At 37.2% G+C, this 22,744-nt stretch overlaps 1 pseudogene; it reads right to left on the bottom strand.

Moving 5' to 3' along the window:
• The window catches only part of LOC131160829 (uncharacterized), a 41,946-nt pseudogene extending 26,831 nt beyond the window's left edge, over positions 1-15,115 (bottom strand).
• Between the last annotated feature and the right edge of the window lie 7,629 nt (positions 15,116-22,744).

Genomic DNA, 22,744 nt, shown 5'->3' with positions numbered 1-22,744 from the left:
GATTTCATTGACTGATTTGTAAATTTAAATTTCTATATTCTTGAGTGTGGTTATTATTTATATACATATATATATATATACATATATATATATATATACATATATATATATATTGTTTTCTAGGTTATTAAAATTAAAAGTTGATAAATCATTAAAATTTTAAAAAGAATCCAATTCACCCCCCCTCTTGGGAAGCTATTCCTCATTTCAAAAACTTTTCTATTACAACAATAAAAACAACCCAAACAAAATCACAAAGTACTTGTAAAATAATCAACCCTAATCAACCACAATCAATACAAAATAACCAAACACTTGATTCTTTTGATAATAGCCTTGTAGTAATATACAATGCTTGTTGGATTTGTGTAAGCCCTGTGTTGAAATTCACAATCACACTTATTTCCAAGGTTTAATTTTTAAATAAACCTTTAGTTTAATAGGTTTAGGATGATCAACCAACGTATTCCCTTTCGATTTCTGCAATCAATGCTTATCAAACCAAAACAAATTATCTTCCAATCTATTTAATACCAAAACACTTAGAATTTAGAAATTTTAAAGCATCCACACAGTTTGTAAAGTATGCTGAAAAATAAAGAGTAGGGAAAAGAGAGAGGAACACAAAGTTTTACAAGGTTTGGCTTATACCCAACCTACGTCCTCGCCTTTGGCAAACCACCAAAGGATTCACTAAGTTAGTTCCTTTGCCAGGCAGAACAACACTGTTTACAACACTCCTTAGATTAGGCTAGAGCCTGCCTCTCCAAACGATATCCCCTCGCTTGCCACAACAATCCAACAACCTTGAATCTTCTAGAAATAAGAAACTAGTAGAGAGAAATTTGTGTACAAGAAACACTCTCGAAACAGAGCTGATTAGTACAATATTCGGCACAAATATACTTAAATATAATTCAATATAAAGAGATTGAAGCTCAATTGAATTTACATCACCAAATTTATCTTTCGTGTATTGAAATATTCATACTTTGAAGACTCAAATTTGGAGTGAGGATCAGCAGGAATTCAGTAGTGAAAGCAAGATGAGCATAAGAGAGATTTAGAGCTTTGAGAGTTCTTGATTGCTGGAAAATTTCTTGGTGTTTGAAATCATTATAGTTGGGGCTATTTATAGATGTTTAAAAGATAATTCCTTGCCCTCCATGTTTTCTTGGATTAAAAATCAAGTTTCCAAAAGGAGTAGAGTCGTAGAAAACAATTTAAAAAATTTTCTTGTTGAGTTTTTTTTGTTTTAAATCCTGTTCGAGTGGCAAGCGACTGCCAGATCGTAGTCGCCAAAACTCAACACATAGAAGGTTGGCAGTCACCTACCAAGGCATAGGCAGGAGCCTGACTTGATCACCCAGGCGCCTGATAGGTCTCAGGCAATCGCGTGGGACCCTACTGCCTCTTAGTTTTTAATTCTTTTAATTTGGCAGTTTACCGCCTGTATTGGCAGTTGCCTAGCTCTCAGAAAATTGCTTTTCACTTTGAAAACTTCTTCCCTCACTTGAGACCATTTTCATTTTGATTTAGAAAACATATTTTAAAGTTTTTCAAAAATTTGTTTCTTAGTTTCTTTTTATTTGTAAGAGCTTAAATTCAATTTATATTGAGGTTTACATGAAGTACTTACATAGAGACATCCTAAAAACTCTAAACTTTTGAACTTCATGTAAATCCTTGCCTTGAAATCTTTCCTTGATCATACATGATCTCTAAACTTTCAATCACCTTTCATTCTTCAAGCTTTTATAAAATATGTCCATCATAAGCTTTATTAACCCTTGAGTTTGGCTTTGAAATACTTGACCTTTACCTGCTTCCTGAAACAGTTCAACTTGAAAACCAAATAAAACTTATCTTGATTTTTTAGCATAAAAATAAGAATTGTAAGCTTTGTTAGGCCAACAATCTCAAAAATAAAAATAAAAATAATAATAAACAACAACAAAAAAACAATAGAGTCTAATGCACAACATAACATATCCATGCCATATGAATTAATAAAAAAAAAATCATTTTCATTTAAAGGCGCACCATTTCCTTTAACACTCACCTGCCAGGCCCTCTAGTCTTTAGATTTTATAAAAATACTTATTCTAATTCTCCATTGGGTGTAATTGAAACCACAAAATATAGGAGACCTAGTAAGAGACTGTCCCTCACCGAATGGGGATACACTAAATTGAGTCGTAGTAATCTTTTGCAAACATAATTAAGTCTAGTGCAACGAGGCTTTGATACTACTTGTTGGAATTGGTGTATTCCCAATAGGGAGGGTGAATTAGGTGTTTAAAACTTATCCCTTCTAGGTTAGGTTCTGATGGGGATCAACATGTGTTACCCCTTCCTTTTGCAGATGTTCTGATACGTGGACGACCCCTAATTGTTTACATTCTTCACCGACATGGTGACTACCGTGGACGACCTCTAGATGTCTACATTCTACACCAACATGGTGGCTACCTTTCGTTCGCCAACATGGTGACACCTAGACGACCCCTAGATGTCCACAATGCTTACAGAAAGTTAAGGAGTTGTCCTAAGAGGAAGGGATGAATTGGATTATTAAAATTTCATTTAATTCCTTTCGTGAATTCTTAACCTCTTGTTAATCTAGCAATCACACAACCAAACCTTATTTGGACAATCAATCCACAAACCAATACTTCATCATAACACAAACAAAATTGGTTTATAATCACAAGTTTAGCAGAAAATTAATTAAGTTATAAACCTTTATAAATAAGAGTAAGTATGGTAACTTGAATACTTTGTAGATTTTCAAATATTCTTCCAAAAATTCAATTCAACCAAAATGATCAAAAAGAGATACACAAGTTAGATTGATTCCATGAATGCTTTCAAGATTCAGCACTTTAATAACTCAAAGTAAACAATCGCAAAATACAATATGCAGCACTTTGGCAATTTTCAGCTTTGTTTGTAGCCCTACGTATATGATTGATTTAAGCCTTGTATCAATATGATGCTTATGATGTAATCCAAGATGCTTTCCAAAATCTTTGACCTTAAATAAACTTTCAGTTAATAAGTCTTGGATGTTGAACCAATCAACGTACTCCCTTATGGTTTCCATAACTTGTATTGATCAACTAACGTACTTCCTTTCGGTTTCTGCAAATTTCAAAAAATAAATTAAGCTTTAGTTTATTTAATATCTAATCGACGTAGTGTATATGATCAGAAATTAAAACACAAGCACGTAGCTAATATTTTTAGGAAATGAAAGAGAATAGGGAATGAGAGTGACACCACGTTTTTTACGAGGTTCAGCTTATCCATAGCCTACGTCCTCGCCTTTGGCCAATACCACCAAAGGATTCCATTATATCGTTCCTTTTCAGGTGAAAAAAACCTTTTACAAGTGATACCCCACGCTCAAACACTTCTTAAGTAGACTAAAGCAAAGCCTTTTCAAGTGATACCCCACACTTGGTCCCTCATTCAATAGGCTAGAGCAAAACCTCTCTAAGCGATACCCCACAGTTGGTCCAACAATCAAACAACTTGGAGTCATCAAGAAACAAGAAACAATATCTGCTTACAATAATACTCTCACAAAGAGCAGATTAGTATAATTTCAAACACTAGATACTTCAATATTCAAATATTGAATTGAAATACAATTGATGCCAAAGTAAGAATTTCACCAAGCTCCTTCTCCATATAAGAAATCAGCAATGGGAACTCAGAGAATGGTCATCAGTAATAAAGAGATTCAATAATTCAATTGAGCGAAGATTTGAGCAAGAGAGAGCAGCAAGATAGCTTTCAACTTACAAACAAATTTTTCAATTCTTTTGTTCTTGGTTGTAATTTGATTTGCAAAATCATGTATTTATAGGCTTAGAAAAGTTATTTCGTGTTGCCCAAGATTACTTAGAGCATCTTCCAAGTTTTTAGAAAATTTGGAGCACAAGAAACCTTTATTTGAAATTTAAAAAATTTGAAATTTCTAGACATAAACAATGTTCAAACGACTGTAAGTATCGAGTTTAGTCTTTTGATGTTCCTTAACACATTGAAAATTTTGAACTATAGACAGGGTCAGACGACTGAATTGTAGATTCAGACTTCTGAAGTCCCAGCTCAGAAAATTGAACTAAGGGTTCAGTCTTTTGATGGTGTACTGCCTCTTCAGGATTTCTCTAGAAAATTCTTCAGTTGACAGAACTAATTCTTCAGTTTTCTGAGGTATTTCTTTAGTCTTCTGAGGGTGCTCCTCAGTCGTCTTGGTAGTCCTTTTGCTTTTTTGCTTTGATTTCTTATAAAACATTTTTTGGGATTTTGGATAAGGTCTCTAAGTCAAAGAATAACCCCTAAAGGAGCTTTCAACATACTTCACAAGATATTTAAATATGAAGTACTTACATAAAGACTTATTAGAACTTTTGACATTCTAAGCACTTAACTCTTCATGCTTGTCTTTCTTTGGCTTCATCTTGTCTTCAAGCTTCATCATACTTTAAGCTTTTAGCAAGTCCTCTTTAACATCTATGCTCTCATGATCTTCAAGCTTTATTAGATCATATTTTGAATCCATACCTTGACTCTTTAAGCTTTATTTGATCATATTTCTTTGAATTATAAGCTTTCAATGATCATTGTGAGCTCTTGACCTTGTATTCACATACTTGTGTCCTGAAATATCATCACTTAACAAAATATGTTAAGTTGCTCTGATTTGTTATCATCAAAACAAGATTTTAAGACTTGTAAGATCAACAATCTCCTCCTTTTTGACAATGACAAACAAGGAGTAAAAAATTGAGTAAGTCTTAAAAAGACCCCCCCCCCCTTACAATAAGCATTTACTTAACAATATTTGCAATATCAAGATTAAGTTCAATATTAATTTCAATATCATTATCATGCTCAAATATTAATGTCGCATCATTTAAGATCAAGATCACATTATTCAAGATCAAATACCAATAAATCAACTTAAGAATGTCATATTCTACTCAATTTTAGCCCAAAATTTCTCTCCCTTTTGACATCAATCAAAAAGAGTAAGATATCAAGAAGAATGTATAAATACTAAGGCATTGAGCAACCGAAAGCAAAAATTTTTATTTATCATGCATAAAAAGATTAGAAAATAAGTCTCCAAAGTAACATGAAAAAATACAAAAGATTTATCATAATTTTCAATGATTTACCTAAATCATGATACCATTATTTATTAAGTCTAACTCCCCCTGAATGAAAAGTATTTCATATTAAATAATTTCAGACTTTCATTTGAAGTATTATGAAAATACCAATTATTGTTTTAAATTTTAACATGCCATGCTTCAAATATTAATTATTTCAAGTAAGTGCTCATGGATACCAAGATTAAGAATAATACCAATAGCATATCAATATCATCAATATCATAACATGCTTATGAATACAAATGTGCTGCCATGCTTAAGTATCGACTAACATACTCATGGATACCAATATATTTCATAGGTACCAATAGCAATATTATATCATGAGCTACTTATGGATGTCAATTATAATTTTTCAATTCAACACTCTTTATCCCCTTTTTGACATTAATAAAGAAGGTTATCAATAAGCATATGTAAGGTACAATACAAGACAAATAAGCCTTGAACAATTCATCCATTGATTGTGGCCAACATATTATTTTCATTTTTTTCAATATGTTAAGTATCAATAAGCTCGGAAACTCATCCTTATCCTCCATTTCAACATGTCAAATATCTTTGTATGATTTTCAATATATTTTATCAAGGAAAATTTTTCTTCTTGAGTCAGCCATATGCTATGAGCATAAGACAAGTTCATTGCACCTATAATACTTTAATCAGCCGTAATTCATATTTTTCACTTATAGGCTTCATTAGTGATTGATTTTCTAAATCTCAAGTATGTTATGCTCTAAATATTTTTAACCTTAAGTATTCGTAATAGTTCATCTAAGGTTGTGCTTTTTCATCCCTTTAGCTATAACGGAAATATTCAACATGATATGCATAGTTAATATAGACTTTCAAATTATGCATCAAAACTCTAGGATAGATATTTCTATTTATATTTTATGAGTTGAGCATGTCTATTATTAGAGCATATTTAAAATTATCACTTTATTTCTTTTAGGATTGGTTAACTTAAATTCTATAGGATTTTGAGTCATTACTAATCCTTTTCATTTTAGCATAATTTTAGCTTTCGTAACTCCTAATAAGAGAATAATTAAAATCTATGGTTTATGAACTAGTCTTATATCTTGGTACCCATACTTTCTTGGGTCTGGATGGTTTAACAAGAGATGTTTCTTTTACTTTCCAAACTTGTTTAATTTTCACATCTTTCCTCTTTAATGGATATTCAAATTTTATATGTCCCTTATTCTTACATAGGAAGCATATAGTGTGAGTATAACCATTAGATGAGGTGCTCACATAGTTTTTGGAGGCCTTTATAAAGTACCCCATACAGAGGTTGCTTTTCTTTGTATTTTCAATTCCACTGAACCCTATGCCCTCTTTATTTAAAGTAATTTGTTGTACACCAACCATTCTATCAAAGTTCTATTTTCCTCTTGTGAAATTGTAGATTACTTTAGCTTGATCTTCAATTTTTCCTTTAAGACCACCGATTTCTATGTCTTGAGTATTTTTACCCTTTTCTTGCACCTTTTCTTGGTTTTGAGACACCTTGTTGATTTTACTGAAATATATATGTCTTTCTTATGATTTTGAGATCTTAGGTCTTCTACTTCTTTTATCACCTTTTCATTCTTCCTTTCTAATTCTTTAATTACACCTTCATTCTTCTTTTTCAATGATGTGTATCTTTTAGTCACATTAACTAAGATCTTATGCACCTTCAATAATTCATTTTGAATTTCTTTGTAAGAAGGCATACTTTCATCATCAGAATCATTAGATGAATAGTACAAGACTCATTAATTGATTTGGATAAGGAGCTTTCCTCATCGTCCCATGCCATATAGCAAGCAACCTCTTGGTCACTTGATTCATTATTGGAGCTACTTGTATTCATATTGTCCCAAGTAGTGGCTTTCATTGCCTTTTTATTTTTCCTTTTGGAATCTTTCTTAAGTTTTGGACAATCCGATTTTAGGTGTCCAACTTTCTTGCAATTATAACATGTAGGGATTTTATTCCTTGATTCATTCTTATTGTTTTCTTCTTCATCTAATTCCGAGTCCCTAAATTTTCTAGTAAATTTATTTTTCTTCCTAAGAATTTTTGCAAGTCTTTTGGATATGAAGGTTACTTCATCTTCATCCATCTCTTCTTTACTACAAGAGTTTTCGTTTGAGGCTTTAAATGCAATTGATTGTTGGGTTTTAGTTTTCCCACTTTTTTCATTCATGGTCATCTCATAGGTGAGAAGAGATCCTATGAGTTCATTTAGGGATGTATTTTTTAAATTTCTTCCTTCCATAATTGTTGTAGCTTTAGGTTCCCATATTGAGGGAAGCCCTCTAAGTATTTTCTGAATCATTTCATATGTTTAGTATGTTTTTTCCTAAAGCATTGAACGAGTTTATTACGTGAGCGTACCTAGTATACATATTTGTTATAGTTTCATTTAGATCTATCTTGAAAGCTTCATACTCGCTTGTGAGCATGTCTATTCTACTATCTCTAACATCTATGGTGCCTTCATAAGTTACTCCTAGTATGTCCCAAATTTTTTTAGCTGATTTACATGTCATAACCCTATTAAATACATTAACATCCAAGGCACAATATAGTGCATTCATGGCACTAAAGTTTAATTGTATCATTTTGTAATCAACGTCGATCAAGTCTTTTTCTTCTTTAAGGACTTCTTTGCCATCTACAGTTTTAGTAGGAATGTAGTCACCATGTGTGACAACGTTCCATGCTTTCCAATCCATGGTTTGAATATATATCCTCATTCTTTGTTTCCAAAAAGTGCAATTTAAACCACAAAAGATAGGAGGTCTAATAGATGATTGGCCCTCCCTAAAGGGAGCTACTCCTAGGTATGCCATATAGATCTTTATGTAGCTACTAGTTAGGATTTGCTACAAACCCTCTCTGATAGCAATCAAAAGTTAAGGAGTTGTCCCAAGAGGGGGGGGGGGGTGAATTGCATTATTAAAATTTCTTTTAATTCCTTATGTGAATTATTAACTTCTTGTTAATCTAGCAATTGTCACGCCCCGAACCCGCAGATGGGTCCTAGGTGTGAATATAGTAACCTAACCTATCTCTATGTCAATTCAAACATACATGATACAATACAATAAGAGGGTCCGACCCCGTGGGGTACACAGAAGCCCTATACACGTACACATATACATTCATACTCATTAGTTATGCAGTGGAAAATGTTTCATCTATCTATATAACATACCATACCAGAGTGTGTACAACACTAGGATACACGAACCCATACAATACTAAGGTATACAATCCCATAAATACCGTACATACTCTAGGTTTCTACAAAAACCATCACAACAACCCGGTTACAAAAACTCGTACCTAAACAGGCACTAACGGCAGCTAACGACACCCCCGCTTCCGATTGCTAGGATGCTAATTATGGCTACCTGAAGGACCTAAAAACATTGTATGTACATTTAGGGTGAGATACCTCTTAGTAGGGAAGAAAGCAGGTTATATCAATGTGTGGCAAACCAGTGTTATTTTACGTAAAACATAACACCATACAATATGACGCAGTTGAAAAAAAGTTCCATACAGTTCCAGTATTTTCACAACTCCATTCGAGTACATACGATACCCAAACATATGGACAGTGTCATCACCCTAATACACAACTATGCTATGAAGCCCGAAGCATCACAGCCATTGCATTGCCAATACGATGTAGCTCACACTAGTACGCAACTACTCTATGAAACCTGAAGCTTCACAGCGATTACATTGCCATTACAGTGTAGCTCACACCCCTCAGTGACCAGTCGAGATACAAGTGATATTTCACACCCTCGGATATAGAGACGGACACTCTCGCCCACGATTTTGACACCGATACATGGCGCAGCGTACAGTAGTTAGCCGCCATATAGTTGTTTTGGCGTACGGTAATTAGCCGCCCCTAGCCGATTTCACAGAACTTGGAATCATTTTGGAACTCACGTTCCTATACTCATCAGTGTACAGTAATTAGCCGCGACATAGCTATTTTACAAATACCTGGAACAATTACATACAACCATACATTCCAAACTTATTTGGTTTATGGCAAATCATATCGTTTTTCAATTCAAGTATACAACTTATACAAATATAGATAACAGTCGTCTCAATAATACAGTTTAAACAAAACGAAAGGTTTTCCAAACAAAGTAGAGATGATACTCGAAATCCCTAAATTTTCTTGAAAACTGTATCCCAAAAATCCTGTATTTTTACCCAATAAATTTCCCTAAATAAGATACCAAAACATACATACGATCGTAGCCTATAAGCTTACTGATCCCGATTTCAAAAAGTAACTGATATAAACTGAATCTCCTTACCTTAACCTGAATTCTAATTACGAACTCTACAGTCCCCAAAACTACGAAGCGAGACTCCAAAACCTACAAACCACAGCACAATACATGCTTACAATCCGTACTACTATACATATTCTGAAACAGAAACGAAAACTGAGCCTTACCTTGATTTTGGCCCAAAACTCAAGATTGCTCGAAATGTGATTTCGATCAGCTAGAAACGTAGAGAATCCTTCCCTGATCCTCGCAGTAACGTCAGATTTATGAATCAGGCGACGAACAACCAAGAAATCAAAGGAGAGAGAGCTTAAAGTACTAGAGAGAGAAGGAGAGATTTTTTTTAAGCTAACTTAACTTGGAAGCAACTCATTTGGATATTTATAGCCCTTTTACTCGGGTGGATTCATTGACGAATTGGTGTTCTCGTCAACGAGGCCGCCATTACCTTCATTGACGAGACGGTGGCTTCGTCAACCAGCCTGAGGTTCTAGATTTTCCAAAATCTCTCAGAATCTCCTCGTCAATGAGACACTGAATTTCGTCGCCAAGAACAAAAGAGACTTCATCGACTAACTCTGGCTTCATCGAAGAAGCTTGCCCAAAATTCCACTTTACCCTTCTTTCGAATATTTAACCCACATACTACTGTTCGGGTTCTTATAACCTCCCCTTTTTACAAAAATTTCGTCCTCAAAATTTACAATCTCTCATTACGAACACATTCATACTACCAAATACATACACACTCTAAGATGAACCAGCGGCCATTTATACTCAGCCCTGTCACAATACATACATACACTAAGAAGAACCAACAACCAATTATACGCAGTCCCGTTACAATACATACATACTCTATGAAGAACCAGCGGCCATTTATATGCAACCCCGTTACAATACATACATACTCTAAGAAGAACCAGGGGCCATTTATATGTAGCCCCATTATGATACATACAAACATACATACATACATACATTCCCTCACTTATGGCGGAGGAATACTATGGTTACATACATACGCGGTCTTGGGAGCTCACAATACTACAAGACTCTCCCAGAGACTAACCACATAATACTACTACGATAACAGAGTACTACATACATACATTTCTATACTGACTTTGCTATCAATACTACTATTCATAACAACTGCGGATACTTCTGGTGTATTTCTGCCTCCAACTCCAAAGAAGCTTCCTTAACCGCGTGATTCCGCCACAATACCTTTACTAATGGTATTTCCTTGGTACGCAACTTCTGAACCTTCCAGTCCAGAATCTGAACAAGTACTTCCTCATATGCCAAAGTATCCCCAAGTCCCAAAGACTCGTAACTAATAACATCTGACGGATCCGACACGTACCTCTTCAACATGGATGCGTGAAATACATCATGCATCCGCGAGAGCGCAGGGGGAAGTGCAATCTGGTAGGCTACTGGACCCACTTGTTCTAAAATCTCAAATGGTCCGATAAACCTCGAGCTCAGCTTGCCTTTCTTTCTGAATTTCATCACTCCCTTCATCAAAGCAATTCTAAGGAATACCCTACCCCCCACCTCGAACTCCAACTCATGGCGGCGAACATCTACATAACTCTTCTATCGACTCTAAGCTGATCTAATCCTCTCCCATATCAAACCCACCTTTTCAGATGCCTGCTACACGAGTTCAAGTCCTAGAACCTGACGTTCTTCCACCTCATCCTAATACGAAGGAGATCGACACCTCCAACCATACAAACCCTCAAATGGTGCCATCCCGATACTAGCCTAAAAGCTGTTGTTATAGGAAAACTCCATTAGTGGCATAAACTGGATCCAACTACCACCGAAGTCTAATACACAAGCCCATAAGATATCCTCCAAGATATGTATTGTCCTCTCTGACTATCCATCAGTCTAGGGGTGGAACGTTTTAATGAAAGCAAGCTTCATCCCCAGTGCCTCCTGCAAGCTCTTCCAAAATTGAGAAGTAAACCTCGAATCTCAATATGAAACAATGGACACTGGTACTTCGTGCATTCTCACTATCTCATGTACATATAGGTCCTCTAGCCTACTCAAAGGGTAGCTAACCTTAGTTGGTACAAAGTGAGCAGATTTCATCAACCTGTTCACGATTACTGAAATAACATTCTACCCATGAAGTGTTGGTGGTAATCCGGTAACAAAGTCCATGGAAATGTGCTCCCATTTCTACACCGGAATAGGCAAAGGCTGCAACGGCCCTGCTAGCCTTTGATCTTCAGCTTTCACCTGCTGACACATCAAACACTGCTCCACGAACCAGTCAATATCTCTCTTCATATCGCTCCACCAAAAGGACTTACACAAATCCCGATATATCTTCGTACTATCCGAATGTACCATATACAAAGAACGATGCGCTTCCTCAAGAATCATCCTTTTGATCTCATCGTCATTTGGAGCACACAGCTTGGTCCCAAACCTCAACACACCTCTGTTAGAGATGTTAAAATCTGCAACCAATCTCTGCTGCACTTTCTCCACAATCTTAGCTAACTTCGCATCATTAACCTGTGCGACTTTAATACGCTCAAACAAGGTCGGCTAGATGACCAAGCTAACAATGAAAGCCTGATGATCACCAGACACCAAGTCCACGCCAAGGCTTTCCAGATCCCGTCTGACATGATGCTAACTTACAATTGTAGATATTGCTGCATGCTCCTACTTCCAACTCATCGCATCAGCTACCACATTAGCTTTCCCCAAGTGATAATTGATCGTGCAATTGTAGTCCTTGATCAACTTTAGCCACCGCCTTTGCCTCATATTCAGCTCCTTTTTGTGTCAAAAAGTACCCAAGGCTTTTGTGGTCAGTGAAAATCTCATATTGAACATCGTATAGGTAGTTTTTCCAGATCTTCAATGCATAAACTACAACGGCCAATTCTAGATCATGCATAGGGTAATTCTTCTTATACTCCTTAAGTTGCCGAGAAGCATAAGCTACTACCTTACCTTGTAGCATAAGCACACATCCCAAACACTTTAGGGATGCGTCGCTATAGATCACAAAACCGTCATTCCCCAAAGGAATGGTCAATACTAGAGCAGTAACCAGCCGGTGCTTCAACTCAAGAAAGCACTGCTCACAATCACTAGTTCAGTCAAACTTCATCCCCTTCCTAGTCAATTATGTCAGAGGTCCAGACAATTTATAGAAACCCTCTACGAACCAACGGTAGTAACCCTCCAGTACTAGAAAACTCCGAACCTCCTACACACTCTTCGGTCTCATCTAGTTGACCACAACTTCAATCTTGCTATGATCAATTGAGATACCACCCTTAGAGACCACATCACCTAAGAACACGACCTGATTCAACCATAACTCACACTTCTTCGACTTAGCATACAACTTCCTTTCTCACAGAATCTGTAGTACAAACCTTAGATGGTTTTCATGATCTTCTAAACTCCTCGAGTATACCAGAATGTCATCGATAAACATCACTATGAACTGGTCTAGGTACTCATGGAAAACCTTGTTCATCGAACCCATTAACACTGCTGGTGCATTGGTCAAACCAAACGTATAACCAAGAACTCATAGTGGCCGTATCTGGTTCGGAAACCAGTCTTCGCTACATCCTCAAATCTAACCCTCACCTGATGATACCCTGACTGTAGGTCGATCTTCAAAAAGACCTGTGTTCCCTGCAGCTAGTCGAAGATATCGTCAATACAAGGCAACTGATAATGGTTCTTCACCATCACTTTGTTAATCTCACGGTAATCAATGCACATACGCATGGACTCGTCCTTCTTCTTCACAAACAAAACTGGGGCTCCCAAAGGCAAAACACTCGGCTGAATAAAACCCTGGTCAAGTAGTTCCTGTAACTGCTCCTTCAACTCTTAAAGTTTTACTGGAGCCATCCGGTACAGAGCTTTAGAGATCGGTGCCTTTCCCGGCAGCAACTCTATCGCAAAATCCACCTCACGATCCAGTGGTAAACCAGGTAAATCATCAGGAAACACATCCGAAAACTCGTTGACTACCCAAATATCCTCGAGTCTCCAATCATCCCGCGGCGGTTCCTTCACGCAAGCTATGTAGCCCTGACATCCGTCCAAGAGTAGCGTCCTCACCTATAATGCTTATAGAACCTATGACGTCAACCGCACACATAATCCTACGAACTCGTACTCTTGCTCCCCAGGAGGTCTAAACACTACTACCTTCCTACGACAATCAATCACTGCAAAACTAGAGAATAACCAATTTATCCCCAGTATGACATCAAAACCAGACATGTCGTATACTACAAGATTCGCTGGCAGCAGTCTCTTTTGAATTACAACTGGGCAGTTTCCTAACATCTTACTACAGATCATTACCCTCCTAGTTGGTGTAGCCACAAATAATCTCTCATCTGTAGCTCGGGTTTCAACCCCACATAACTTCATGAAACTAGTAGATATAAACAAATGGGTTTCTCCCGAATCAAATAAAACAACAGCTATATTCGAAACCAGTAAGATGGTACCTATCACCACGTTCCCAGCGTGTTTCGCATCCATTGGAGTCAGTGAATATACCCTCACCGGAGCCATGGTTGCCTGGTAGTTTCCTCGAGGCATCAAATTACTCCCATGGTTCTAATTCTATGCAGACATATCTCTCCTCGGTGCCTGACAGCTCTATGACATGTGGCCTAGCTTGCCACAGTTGTAACAATTTCCCCAGAATGACTGACATTCGCCATCGTGCCTTTTACGGCACTTGGCGCACGGTGCGGAGGATGGATCCCCCTGATGACTCTGCCACTTGGTATTCTGCCGATAACCTGAACTGTAGTTCTTCTTCTTCTTTAAGTGTCCCTATTGAGGACCACTCTGAGGACCAGAAGATACTGGCCTCTTCCCTTGATCCTGCACTACCTCATCTCCCTGAAAGTCAGTCTTAACTACGGTGGATTTATCCACCAAAACAGAGAACTCACTGATTTGTAGCATCCCCACAAGACAGCGGATGTCTTTCCCTAGACCCCTCTCAAACCTCCGAGCCTTCTCGTACTTGTTCGGAACCAAGTACGGCGTGAACAAAGATAACTCAATAAATCTGGCAGCATACCTCTACACCATCATGGTTCCCTATGTCAAGCCGGAGAACTCATCGGCCTTCGTATCTCGTGTGGAGACCGGGAAGTATCTCTTAAAAAATACCTCCTCGAAGCGGGCCCACGTCATACTAGATGGACCAGATCTCTGCCTCTCAAGCAAACTCACCTCAGTCTACCAATGCCCTGCCTCCCCAGTCAGCTAGAAGGTAGCGTACAAGACCTTCTGCTTATTAGTGCAGTGGAGGACTTCCAAAATCCTCTCGGTCTTCTCGACCCAGTCTTCTACCACAATCGGATCAAGTATTCTCGTAAATGTCAGAGGGTGCATGCATGTGAACCTCTCGATGGTACACCCTGCATTTGTAGGAGAGCATTTGCGTCTCCTAACACTCCGTCCGATCTCTCGGATAACCTGCCTCGCCAAACCACGAGAAACAGAAGGAGACTCTTCGCTCGTTGTCTCCTCGGAGCCATTCTCGAAGTTATTATCCTTGCGCTCCATTTTGAAAAAAATAGGAATCAATTAGAATTCCTATATCGTACACAGTTAACATAATCAAACACCTAATCATGTTAACTACCAATCCCACGGGTCTAGGCTTGTCTCGTCACACTGACATGAATGCATCAATGGTTTGCCGTGATCTTTCTGATATCATCATTCCAGGAAGGACACAGAACACCGCCAATGAGTCCTCGTCTAGCAACAACACAATCCTTCACCTACACTAGCCATTTCCTACATCCTATACTCTGGTATGTACACTTTAATACATCTAACCAAGTTTACAAAACTTAGCAACCTTTTTAGCTCTGATACCAAGATGTCACGCCCCGAACCCGCAGATGGGTCCCAAGTGTGAATATAGTAACTTAACCTGTCTCTATATCAATTCAAACATACATGATATAATACAATAAGAAGGTCCAACCCCGTGGGGTACATAGATGCCCTACACTCATCAGTTACACAACAGAAAATGTTTCATCTATCTATATAACATACCAAACCAGAGTCTATACAACACTAATATGCAAGAACCCATACAGTACTAAGTTATACATTCCCATAAATACCGTATATACTCCAAGTGTCAACAAAAACCATCACGACAACCCGGTTACAAAAACTCATACCTAAACAGGCACTAATAGTAGCTAATGACACCCCCGCTTCCGATTGCTAGCATGCTAATTATGGCTACCTGAAGGACCTGAAAACATTGTACGTACATTCGGGGTGAGACACCTCCTAGTAAGGAAGAAAGCAGGTTATATCAGTGTGTGGCATACTAGTGTTATTTTACGTAAAACATAACACCATACAATACGATATAGTTCAAAAACATTTCCATACAGTTCCATTATTTTCACAAATCCATTCTAGTACATACATACCCAAAGATACAATCAGTGTTGTCACACTAATACGCAACTACGCTATGAAACCCAAAACTTCACAGCGATTACATTGCGAATACGATGTAGCTCACACTAATACGCAACTACTCCATGAAACCCGAAGCTTCACAGCGATTACATTGCCATTACAGTGTAGCTCACACTCCTCGATGACCAGTCGGGATACAAGTGATATTTCACACCCTTGGATATAGAGCCGGACACTCTCGCCCACGGTTTTGACCTTGATACATGGCACAGTGTATGGTAATTAGCCGCCACATAGCTATTTCGGCGTACGGTAATTAGCCACCCCTAGCCGATTTCAAAAAACTAGGAATCATTTTGGAATTCACTTTCCTATACTCATCAGCGTACGGTAATTAGCCGCCATATAGCTGTTTTATAATACCTGGAACAATTGCATACGACCATACATTCCACACTTATTTGGTTTATGGAAAATCATATCATTTTCAAATTCAAGTATACATTTTATACAAATATGGATAACAGTCATCTCAATAATACAATTTAAACAAAATGAACGATTTTCCAAACAAAGTAGAGATGATACCCAAAATCCCCAAATTTTCTCAAAAACTGTAACCCAAAAATCCTCTATTTTTACCCTATAGATTTTCCTTAATAAGATACCAAAACATACATACAATCGTAGCCTACAAGCTTACCAATCCCAATTTCGAAAAGTAACTGATATAAATTGAATCCCCTTACCTTAACCCGAATTCCAACTACGAACTCTACGGTCCCCAAAACTACGAACCGAGACTCCAAAACCTACAAACCACAATAAAATACATGCTTACAATCCGTACTACTATACATATTTTGAAACAAAAATGAAAACTGAGCTTTACCTCAATTTTGGCCCGAAACCCGAAACTACTCGAAATGAGATTTCGATCCGCTAGAAACGTAGAGAATTCTTCTTTGATCCTCACAATAATGTCAGATTTATGAATCAGGTGATGAATGACGAAAAAATCAAGAGAGAGAGAGCTTTGACTTCTAGAGAGAGAGGGAGAGATTTTTATAAGCTAACTTAGCTTGGAAGCAACTCATTTGGATATTTATAGCCCCTTTGACTCAAGTGGATTCGTCGACGAATTGGCATTCTCATTGACGAGTCTGCCATTACCTTCATTGACGAGCATGAGGTTCCAAATTTTCAAAAATCCCTCAGGATCTACTCATTGACGAGACACTGAATTTCACCGCCAAGAACAATAGGGAGTTCGTAGACGAACTTTGGCTTCGTCAACGAACTTTTTCGAATATTTATTCAACATACTACGGTTCGGGTTCTTACAAAAATCACACTACCAAACCTTATTTGGACAATAAATCCACAAACCAATACTTCAACACAACACAAACAAAATTTTTTTATGATCACAAGTTTAGCGGAAAATTAATTAAGTTATAAACCTTTATAAATAAGTGTAAGTATGGTAACTTGAATACTTTGTAGATTTTCAAATATTCTTCCAACAATTCAATTCAACCAAAATGATCAAAACGAGATACACAAGTTAGATTGATTCCAGGAATGCTTTCAAGATTCAGCACTTTAATAACTCAAAGTAATCAATCACAAAATACAATATGCAACACTTTGACAATTTTCAGCTTTGTTTGTAGCCCTACGTATATGATTGATTTAAGCCTTGTATCAATATGATGCTTATGATGTAATCCAAGATGCGTTCCAAAATCTTTGACCTTAAATAAACTTTCAGACAATAAGTCTTGGGTGTTGAACCAATCAACGTACTCCCTTATGGTTTCTGCAATTTGTATTGATCAACTAACGTACTCCCTTTAGTTTATTTAATATCCAATCCATGTAGTGTATATAATCAGATATTAAAACACAACCATGCAGTTAATATTTGAAGGAAATTAAAGAGAATAGGGAAAGAGAGTGACACCATGTTTTTTACGACGTTCGGCTTATCCCCAGCTTACATCCTTGCCTATGGCCAATACCCCCAAAGGATTCAACTAAAATGTTCCTTTCTGAGTAGAACAAACATTTTACAAGTGATACCCTATGCTCAAACACTCCTTATGTAGGCTAGAGCAATGCCTCTCCAAGTGATACCCCACACTCGATCGCTCATTCAATAGGCTAAAGCAATGCCTCTCCAAGCGATACCCCACACTTGGTCCAACGATCCAACAACTTGGAATCGTCCAAAAAAAAGAAACAATATCTATGTACAATAATACTCTCATAAAGAGCAAATTAGTACAATTTCAAACACAAGATACTTCAATATTCAAATATGAAATTGAAATACAATTCAAGCTCGAGTAAGAATTTCACAAAGTTCCTTCTCCAGATGAGAACTCCGCAATGGGAAGTCGAAGAATGGTGATCAGCCGTACGGAGATTCAACAATTCAGTTGAGCAAAGATTTGAGCAAGAGAGAGCAAAAAGATAGCTTTTAGTTTACAAATAGATTTTTCAATTCTTTTGTTCTTGGTTGTAATTTGATTTGCAAAACCATGTATTTATAGGCTTAGAAAAGTTGTTTCATGTTGCCCAAGATTACTTGGAGTATCTTCCAATTTTTTAGAAAATTTGGAGCACAAGAAACCTTTATTTGAAATTTAAAACATTTAAAATTTCTAGCCGTTAACAGTGTTAAGATGACTGAAGTATCAGGTTCAGTCTTCTGATATTCCTTAACACACTAAAAAAATTGAACTAGACAGAGGGTTAGACAACTAAACTGTAGGTTAAGACTTCTGAAGTCCCATCTTAGACGATTGAGCTGAGGATTCAGTCTTCTGAGGCTGTACTACCTTTTCAGGACTTCTCCAAAAAAATTTTCATTTGACTGAACTAATTCTTCCTTCTTCTGAAGTATTTCTTTAGTTTTTTGAGGGTGCTCCTCAGTCGTCTGGGCAGACCAAATCTAGAATTTTCATTTTAGTTTTCAAAAATCCTTTTTGCTCTCTTGCTTTTATTTCTTATAAAACATTTTCTGGGGTTTTGAAGAAGGTCTCTATGTCAATGAATAACCCCTAGAAGAGCTTTTAACATATTTCACGAGGTATTTAAATACGAAGTACTTACATAAAGACTTCTTAGGGCTTTTGACATTCTAAGCACTTAAGTCTTCATTAGGGGTGTACAAAATTTATTGAAAAATTGAGAACTGGACCGAAACCAAACCATTTGAAGCTTTGGTTCGATTTTTTGATTTTGGTCTTTAGTTTCGACTTTGAATTTATAAAAAACAAATTTTCGATTTCAGTTTCGGTTTCACTCAAAAACCGAACTGTAAAAATCAAAAACTAACTATAATTTAAAATAATTATTTTTAATACTACACATATATGTCCTGTGGAATATATTATTTTTTTAATATGAATTGTTGTGTCTTCTTGGACTTTTTCAGGGAGTGGGGAAGGATTTTATATAGGAGGCATGAGATTCATGCTTCCTATTTTGGCCATGTGGGTTGAATTTGCTGCCAGCTATTGCCTATTGGTCTGGGGACTTGTCACTTGCCTATTAGGAAGAAGACTGAAGACACTCAATATTCCTGGTCTTGGACTCCTGGTAGCTTCTTGAGTGCCGACTGTCGTGCCGTCTGATGCTCACGCCCACACCAACGTCGAGTCGCCCACACCTTCCATCCTCATAGCACCTCCCCCTTCCTCCCAAGTCCCACTCCCATGCCGATGGAGTGACACTCACACCCACGCTAGTTGCCAACGCCCACATCTTCCACACTGATGCAATCACGTAGCAACCCAACTTATGCCAACATTATCTTTGGTGTGAAATATGAATCATAGGATCTAGACATGGAGTCGAATATATCATTTTCCTATGCAGTCGTCTCCTTCTCGACAATCTTCTTGTGTAGGAACTGCCTAACCAAAGAGAAGGATTTAATATCATTGCCAACTGACAAGGCAGGAACCACTTGATGCTAGTCGTCCCACATCGGTTGGAAATGGGAATAAAAAAGTTTCCCCACCCTATATATTGTAGTTGGATCTACCTTTCCAGGTGTCTCATCCTCTCATGTGCTACCCACAGCCTACTACTTTATTATTCTATCTGGGCTTTGCATTCAAAGGCCAGTTAGAATAATAAATGCAAAGGCCAGTTAGAATAATAAAGTAGTAGGTTGTGGGTTGTGGCCCGACTTGGTTTTAAGTAATGGTTTTTTTTTTTTTGTCTAATAGTTTAAAATTTGGTAAAACCGAAATAACTGAACCGAATTGTAAAATAAATGGTTTGGTTTGGTCTTAAACCGACGGTATATGGTTCGATTGTGGTTCAGTAGTTTAAAAACAAAACAGTTCGGTTTGGTTGATGGTTTTGGCAATAACCGAACCAAACCGAACCGTGTACACCCCTAGTCTTCATTCTTGTCTTTCTTTAGCTCCATATTGTCTTCAAGATTCCTCATACTTTAAGCTTTTAGCAAGTCCACTTTAACGTCAATGCTCTCATGATCTTCAAGCTTTATTATATCATATTTTGAATCCATACCTTTACACTTTAAGTTTCATTTGATCATCTTTTTTTGAATTATAAGCTTTCAATGATCCTTGTGAGCCATTGGCCTTGTATTCACATACTTGTGACCTGAAATATCATCACTTAACAAAATTTGTTAAGTTTCTCTGATTTGTTATCATCAAAACAAGATTTTAAGCCTTGTAAGGTCAACACTTACTAACCATTGCAAGAACTTATGGAGACACTTAGAGATCCTGTGAAGACACTTGAAGGCTCTATGCAGGCAGTTGAGGCCTTTTTTCGAATAAAGAAGTCGATTTGTGATTTTACAATTCTGAGACTCAAGACCCTTGTGGGCCCCGCATAGATCTACTGGGTCCAACACAGCTCATCTAGGCCCCACAGAGCTTGGACCTCCCTTTTGATTTTATTTATTTTTAATTAATTACATTATGAGTTGTTAGGTATTTATTTTATGATAGGATTGGGTGATTAATAAGTTTTAATCGTGAACATTGACGTGAGGCATCCCCCATGCCTGTATGGAGATGTTTAGGCCATTTATTATTAAGTCTTTATTTCCCCTATATATATATATATATTCTATTGTAAACGCTAGAAGAAGCAGCTAAGTATTATTACTAAATAAAAAATATTCTTCCTTTGTGAAGATCCTAGAGCTTTTGTACCCATCCTTGTGATTGAGTGGCGAGGGCTATGACGCTCTCCTCAGAGATCAAGTTGTCTGAGACCAACAACCTTTCCAAAATCCATCTATAACAATCCATCCATCACATCTACACCATCTCAGATAATCTCATGCTATTCGCACATGATGAACAACAAGCAACAACCTTTGCACCGAGTTATCATGATCTTGATGGATTTGTTGGTTTGATTCACATTCGTGATCATTGGTAAGTCATTCAGAGGACCCACATGGTAAAACTCATCCTAACCCATGCATAACTTTGTTTCCCATCTTTTTTTAAGATCCCACAAGCCCCCATTTCACAAAACCCCATAAAAATCCCGTTTTTATGCCCACCCTTCACTGAACAGTCACCTGACAGTGTCAACCTTTCGAATTGATGTGCGATTTTCACTTGCAACACCTTCCCATCTTCAAACCCTTCAAACACAAAAGTTGTTCACAACTTGCTTAGATTTCTTTTGACATCAATGTCACCTTATTTGGAATTCTGTAGCAAAAGTTATGCCTCAAATACCAAAAGATGTTCACGTTTAAAAATCCATTAGCTACTATTGGGATTCCCCACATTTCTTAGTTTAAACATATATTTGAATGCAAACCATGGGAATATGATTGTGGTAGCTTAGAATTATTTTCTTGAATGATTGAAGAGCATGTTCATGGCATATAACTTGATTATCTTGTGAAAGAACAACCTAGGACTGAATTTGAATCTAATTATATACCTTTTTAAAATCCTTTGACCACATGATAAAGCATGATTTTATTTTGTTTATGTTGGTTGATTAAATTCTAATTTTAAAGTTTTTATCATGTGTGTGTTGATTGAGGGTTGAACACAAGTAGGACTAGGTCACCCTACCTTGCCCTACATCATTTGAGTATAAACAACTAGGGTGTACCATCTTGTCCTGCACCATTTTGGTATCAGAGCCTAGGTTAGAATAGGCTAAACCCTCAAACCTCATCCTCCTTTGGTTCAATTGACCTCCCCAAGTTGTTGTTGTGAGAAGTTGCCCTTGTTGTTATGATTTAATGGAAACTAAAGCTGGTAACCATTACCTAGTTCGTAGGATTTGTGATGAAAGAGAACTTTCTATGCCTGCTAGAGAAAGACCACCCCTCCTTCCACAAAGGTGAGTGAATCATCAAGATGATGTTGCTAGGAGACCACTGCGTCATGAGCTATATGTCCAACATTAGGATAATAAGGACTATGACGTTGATGACCTCCATATTAGGAGACCTTCCCATAGGGACCATCGTGATCCTTACAAGGATGTAATGAGGATTGAAGCCCCCACCTATGATAGGCAGATGGATCCTAAAGTCTTCCAATATTGGTTGACTAGGATGGATGCCTACTTTGATTGGTGTAAGATGATTGACCCTCATTGGGTTATGTTTGCAAAAATAAAATTAACGAGGCAAGCCGAACTCCATTGGATAAATTTTGAGAGGCAAGAAGTGAGGTTAAACCATAGACCCATTGAACATTGGGA

The sequence above is a fragment of the Malania oleifera genome, chromosome 7 (assembly GCF_029873635.1).
Source record: "Malania oleifera isolate guangnan ecotype guangnan chromosome 7, ASM2987363v1, whole genome shotgun sequence".
Classification (NCBI taxonomy): domain Eukaryota; kingdom Viridiplantae; phylum Streptophyta; class Magnoliopsida; order Santalales; family Ximeniaceae; genus Malania; species Malania oleifera.
The sequence above is the reverse complement of the archived record's forward strand: the minus strand, read 5'-3'. Positions and strand labels throughout refer to the sequence as shown.